The sequence below is a fragment of the Callithrix jacchus genome, chromosome 11 (assembly GCF_049354715.1).
Source record: "Callithrix jacchus isolate 240 chromosome 11, calJac240_pri, whole genome shotgun sequence".
NCBI lineage: Eukaryota > Metazoa > Chordata > Mammalia > Primates > Cebidae > Callithrix > Callithrix jacchus.
The window spans coordinates 15,654,247-15,660,748 of NC_133512.1; positions in this window are offsets into that span (position 1 = coordinate 15,654,247).

Genomic DNA, 6,502 nt, shown 5'->3' on the forward strand with positions numbered 1-6,502 from the left:
CAGCTATGTTAGCCTGATTTGGGGTTTCTTCAAGAACATTCTACCAATTTTTGTACTATTTCTAGGGAAATGTTTCAGACTTTAAAATTCTAATGGTGGTCAGATTTCATGTCGCTAAACAAGAAATCTGACAATAGTGCCAGAAAACTCATTTCCTGATGGATTTTAAAAATCCCATGTACCACTTGCAATGAGAGATGACTGAAAACCAGTGAAGTAGACAGCAGGTGTCTGAGAAATGATGTATACCTAAACATGCATATGCACAGTTTCCAACAGTCACACACATTTCCGGAACTGTCCACACCAGCTTAATCACATGACAGTAAGCCTCCCACCCATTGTCCACACTGCTAGTATCTTGATCCAAGTACCTGGGGATGGGAAACAGGACACTTGGGCTCAACACAGCTTGTCCTTGTGTCTGTCCATGGCTGATCAGCCTTGCATTCATTCCTGGCCTCACACTGACATTTCCCAGCTCCAAGCCTCTTAGCTTCCTCCTGGGTTGCATCTTACAGCAGAGGGGAGAATCTAGGGTGACCCCTCTGCCTGTCTCGGGTAAGTCTGGCAGCAGCTACTTCTTGGGCAGGCCTAGGTCCCCAGCTCAGGGGCAGTTGGGTCTTGGGACCTCGCTGGCTCGTGGGTTGCCCAGCGTCCTGGCTGACTTATCAACTTTCCCCACATCAATGTGGCTTCTTCCTGGTATTTTTGTTTCCTGTCCTTGAGATGGGCTTATTTCCTGATGGGCTCTGGGGGAGCACTCCCATGCTCAGGGGCTCTGCTTAGCAGTTTGCTGTGTGACTTGGAGTGGCACAGGGAGGTGTGTAGGGACCTGGTGCAAGGGCATGTGTATGGTCTGTGAACTCTTCCACGCGCCTTCCCTGTGATTCTGAGGTTCAGCCCAAAGAGGGTCATTCAGCCTCTGAGCCCATGTGCCCTTCTAGGTGCTAACAGCAAGAGAGACCCTTGCCCCACTCAAAAACTTCCTTACCTTCCACCTTCTCAAGCTCTAGGGGATGTTCTACAGATCTGCTTAGGGTGGAGAGTGAATCTCCTTCCATTTCTCTCTCCGCAGAAATGGTCTTCTTGGGCCCTTTGTTGAAGCTGTCTGGGAAAAACTGGAGCTCTCAGAGAGGCTCCAGCGTCCTGGGATGTGGCCGTGCAGCCATATGTGCGCCCAGGGCATTGTGCTAAAGGCTCTGCCCCTGGCCTGTCACTCCAGCACGAGCTGCAGGGGCTGGACTTGCTATTGTTGTGCATTCATCTGTCTCCAATGACCGAGTGCCCCTGGACTTCAATGGGATGACACCTTGCTCCTGTGGGTACATGACCCAGCGTGGGCTAGCCTTTCTATTCTCTGACCAGGCTGAGGATGCAGGTGTGGACCAGCTAGTAGGTGACTTGCAGGTTAATTTCTTTCACATCTCAACCCATGCAAGTGTACCCAGGTGGGCCTGCCACTTCCTGGGAGGACATCTTTGGTAAAGCAGAGAGAACACACATACACACACACACACACACACACACACACACACACACACACACACAACAGAATTTAAGGCTAAAGGGGAGGCTGCTCTTAGTAAGAGAAGGGCTGGCTCCTTTTTGATGTGTTTTTCTCTGCACTGCCTTAAGTCTGTCTTGCTCGGGGAGCCATCACAGAGCCTGTGGCCTCAGCGCCCTCCTGGACAACGCAGAAGGTAAAAGGACTTCTGTACATGAGATTCTTTCTACAGGTGTCAATGGCTAAGCTGCAGCTGTGGGCACGGCACTGCCCTCTGCCGGCTGTGTGAGGTAGGGCACGTCAGCTACCCCAGGTGGATCTCCGTGGCTCTAATGAGGCGACATCCCTGACCTTACAGGTGAAGCCGACAGCTCCTGACACACAGGAGATGCCGGTGGAACAAAACATCTTGTTCTGATTGAGTAAACATAATAACTATACTTAATGACAACCTGTTGGATTAGTTTATGTCGGCCTAAAAGGAAGAAGCGGAGGCAAAATTGGTAAAAGTAGAGTATGTTACTGACTGGGGCCAAACTTGAGGACTGCAACCCAAGAACATAGATTCAGGTTCCCCTGAATGAACATTCCGATTAGCAGCACTTGCAAGTGGATTTTTAAAGGCAAAAGGGAAATGGAATGGGCTGATACACAGCTGTCTGCCAGAAATTCTCATTGGTTTATAGAAATGACATTGATCAATGGCTACTCACTGGAAAGCCATAGGGTGTGGGTTATACTGTCCAGTGTGGCATTATTAGGTTAATTTATAGCTACTTGGGGCAATAGCAAGCAGTTCCAAGAGATGAATACATAGTTAAAAGGGAGGAGTGATTGATGTCTTTTTCTTGTGACAAGGTCTTGCTCTGTCACCCAGGCTGGAGTGGAGTGGTGCAATCATAGCTCACTGCAGCCTCTACATCATGGGCTCAAGAAATCCTCCCACCTCAGCCTTCCTAGTAGCTGGGACTACAGGTGTGCGCCACCACATCTGGCTAAGTTTTGTATTTTTTGCAGAGATGGGGTCTTGCTGTGTTGCCCAAGCTGGTCCTGACCTTCTAGGTTCAAGCCCTCCTTCCACCTTGGCTTCCGAAAGCACTGGAATTAGAGACATGAGCCACTGTGTCATGCGTGTTAGTTGAATTCCTCAGGAGACCACCAGAAACTCAGTCCCCTCCCTCTTCCTACAACGGCCACTCTTTGACTTTCAGGCCCTTGTGCCCTGGGCACCGGCCCCTTCCTCAACCCCTTCCCTCTTCCCAGCACTGGTGATAAAGACTCCTCTGAGTAGGAATATAATGATGCCAACACGGTTCGCTTTTGGTGCTCTCAGCAAGGTGGAGAGAATTAGGAATGTAATTGGGATTGTTCTGATGGAACTAATTGCCCCAGATTTCAAACACTGTCGTCAGCAAGTTCACTCCATGTTTTCCTCTAGTGCAGTCCTTAAGTGAGAGGCTCAGAATGCCTCCCACTAATGTGAAAACCAAACTCTAATAACTCTCCAGCCCTTTGTAAATTGGAAAATCAGCATGTCACTAGTGAGTTAGTCAGGAGTTTACCTTGGGAAGCCTGCCCCACTCTCATGTAAAGGGTCGGGCTTTGGTGTCAATTGCAGGGGTGTCTGTGCTCCTCATGGTCTAGCCTCATCACAGCAATGATAATACCACCCTGACCAGAAACAATGAGATGATGGTTTGTCTTTATAAATGACCATAGGGACAATAGGGCCAAATGTCATTTGTCTTTATAAATGACAACAGTGGAATATGTTAGGGCATAAACCTCCCATACCTTTATCCTTAAGCCTGGCACTAAGTTACATGGTATTTTTTTTTTTTTGAGACGCTTTTTTGCCCAGACTGGAGTGCACAATCTCGACTCACTGCAACCTCTGCCTCCAGGGTTCAAGTGATTCTCCTGCCTCAGCCTCCTGAGTAGCTGGGATTACAGGCACCCATCACCCCGCCCGCTAAGCCAGGTGTCCAACCTGTATTATCTGGCAATTCCACTCCTGCTCCTGGGATCGCATGGAGAGAATTCATGTGGCCCAGGAGACGTGGACAGGAATGTTCATAATCTCAATGGCTTCAGCAGCAAAAGCCAGAAGCCCCCAAATATCCATGTGCCAGAGAACAAGTGCATAGGGTTTGGTATGCTCAGATGATGGAAAACTGAAAATAAATGCAGACAGCTTCACCCTCAGTACAGAACTGTCTCAGGTAACATTCTACCTGAAAACAGCAAATTGTAGAATAGTACCTACAACATGATCCCATTTATATAAAGTTTGAAAATGAACAAAACTAAACAATATCTTGTTTAGGGTTGTGTGCATTGCATGGTAAGGCTAGGGGGAAAAAAACTCCATCAGGGATTGAGAAAGCCCATCTTGAGATCAGGAGTTGCCTCTGTTGGGAGGCAGGGGGCATTTGGAACCCTCAAGGACCTCAGCGATGTTCTGTTTCCCAGGTTAGGAATGACTTGTCACATCTGGGCTTCTGGGTTCTGCTGCAGCTTACTCATATTTAAGTACTCCTTGGTATGTATGTAATAGCAGAATATCATCTAATCAGCAGAATATCATCTGATCTAATTATCACCACCCAGAGGTTAGGCTCAATTTATAAAATAAGGAAGCAGTGCTAGTGTAAGAAAACAGTACTGCTCTACTGGTGCTTAGTAGTTACCACGTACATGAAGGAGAGTGATTTCTGACTAATTTTCATGGGGTTAGGAGCAGCTCTGCAGGTGTCAGCTTTTACTAATAACTAATATTTATTGAGCCATCGTTGTTGGGCCACTTCTGTGGAACTCCCATCAGCGATCTTGCCTGGCCCTCTCACCATCCGTGTTATCCCCAAATGCCAGGTGAGGGGACAGCCCGGGCTCAGGTCTGTGTGAGGACTGGGACTGTGCGGTCATAGTGTGTTATTTACATACATGCACATATACACACCTGCGTGTTTCCATGCATACACTGTCATACACGCACAGCCATGCAGAAGTTTACTTACCAGGAAAAGAGTGGTACTCAGTTCTTTGGACTTCACAAGGAAAGGAGAACACAGGTGTGAAAGTCAGTCCTTGGCATCCTGGAGTAGTCCATGCTGCAGCAGGGTGGGGGTGGGGTAAGGGGTGGTGGAAGTTCTCTTTTAGGGTGTCCTTCAGTGAGTGTTTTGTAGGAATAAAATTTTCAAAAGGATAAAGTCACAACTGTCATACTGATATAAAATGAACATGTGTGTTATGGAAATGAAGCCATCCCACCAGTATAGGCCTTACCATGCCCATGCTAGGAAAGAGAAAGCCCCAGCGATCAGAGGCTAGTGCGCTGAGACTCCACGTGTGTGGGAGGGGACTGTGGAGAGAATCTTACTCACATTACACAGTGAAGTGGAGGAAGAATGAGAACTTCTCCCCAATCTTCTCCAGGGGTGACCTTGTGACAGTCTCTGAGTGCCTCCCGAGGGCGCCTGAGTTATTTGGATGTGTGTGGTCCCAGTTGTAGAGGGCAGAAGGCCCTAGACCTTGCATTATAGAATTAAAATCTCTCACCCGGCGGATTCTGGAGGCACCCTAAGGAGGGAGGAGTAAGCAACTATCTCCCGCAAGAAAGGTTCGTCCTTTTACCCTTATACATGGAAAAGACTTTTTTCTTTTCTTTTTTTGTTTTTTGAGACACTTTTGTGGGCGACTACTTTAGAATGATTGTTGGAGGTTATGATACCTACTTGGTTATGGAGGGGTGCAGGAAGAGGAAGCCTGTGGCTCCAGCAGAGGAAATTCCCAGTTACATGCCAGAGGAATGAACTTGGCATGTGAGAAGGTCCCAGTGAAGGGGATTAGTGGTGTGCCATCCCAGGTGGGTCTGAGCTGCTGAGAGATTATGCAGATTCCCGTAGACCACACAGGTCCCTGTAAACCATGCAGGTCCCACTGTAGACCACATAAGTCTCTGTAGACCATATTTTCTTTTGAGTTCACTGAAAAATGCATGTTACAAATAGAATCAAATTTTATAGCAGGAGGAAATAAGTGAAACCAAGCAAAACCAATTATATTAAAATTAAGAAAATATAGGCAGCCAAAATAATGGGAAATAGCATTTTTCATGGTGCTGTCACTGTCTTCATTGCAAAATCTAAGAACGAAATCAATGTCTAAACAATCACTTTATGAGATTTCCATCAAGTTATATTATTCATCTTATTCTTCAAATCCAAAGTGTAATAAAAGCAAAACTTGAGGCTGGGTGCGGTGACTCACGCCTATAATCCCAGCACTTTGGGAGGCCGAGGCGGGTGGATCATGAGGTCAAGAGATCGAGACCATCCTGGTCAATAAGGTGAAACCCTGTCTCTACTAAAAATACAAAAATTAGCTGGGCGTGGTGGTGCGTGCCTGTAGTCCCAGCTACTTGGGAGGCTGAGGCAGGAAAATTGCTTGAACCCAGAAGGTGGAGGTTGCAGTGAGCTGAGGTCGCGCCATTGCACTCCAGTCTGGGTAACAACAGCGAAACTCCATCTAAAAAAAAACCAGCAAAACTTGTTAATAGTTTTATGTGTATTAAAGCAAATTTGACAACAGTGTTTTGTATTCTGTAACTGGCTTTGGTCGTTATTTTAAAAATGACTTTCCATATTTTTCTTACAGGCCCCAAAAGGCAATCATGGCCCAGTGGTAGGGATGTCTCTATGTTTTCTGTCATTTATGACATAGGTCTTTGTTCAGGTTTGAAAGAAAAGCATCAGGAAAGATGGCTTGCCTTCTTAGGTGTTCACCACTTAAGATGTTGGAGGTGACAAGCAGGTCACCAAATAAATGCCAGCAATGTCTTTCTTTCCCCTCCTTCCTTCCTTCCTTTTTCCCTTCCCTTCCCTTCTCTGTTTTTTTTCAGATTACTTTTTTTTTTTGAGATGTAGTCTCACTCTGTCACCCACGCTGGAGTGCAGTGACTCGATCTCGGCTCACTGCAACCTCTGTCTCCTGGGT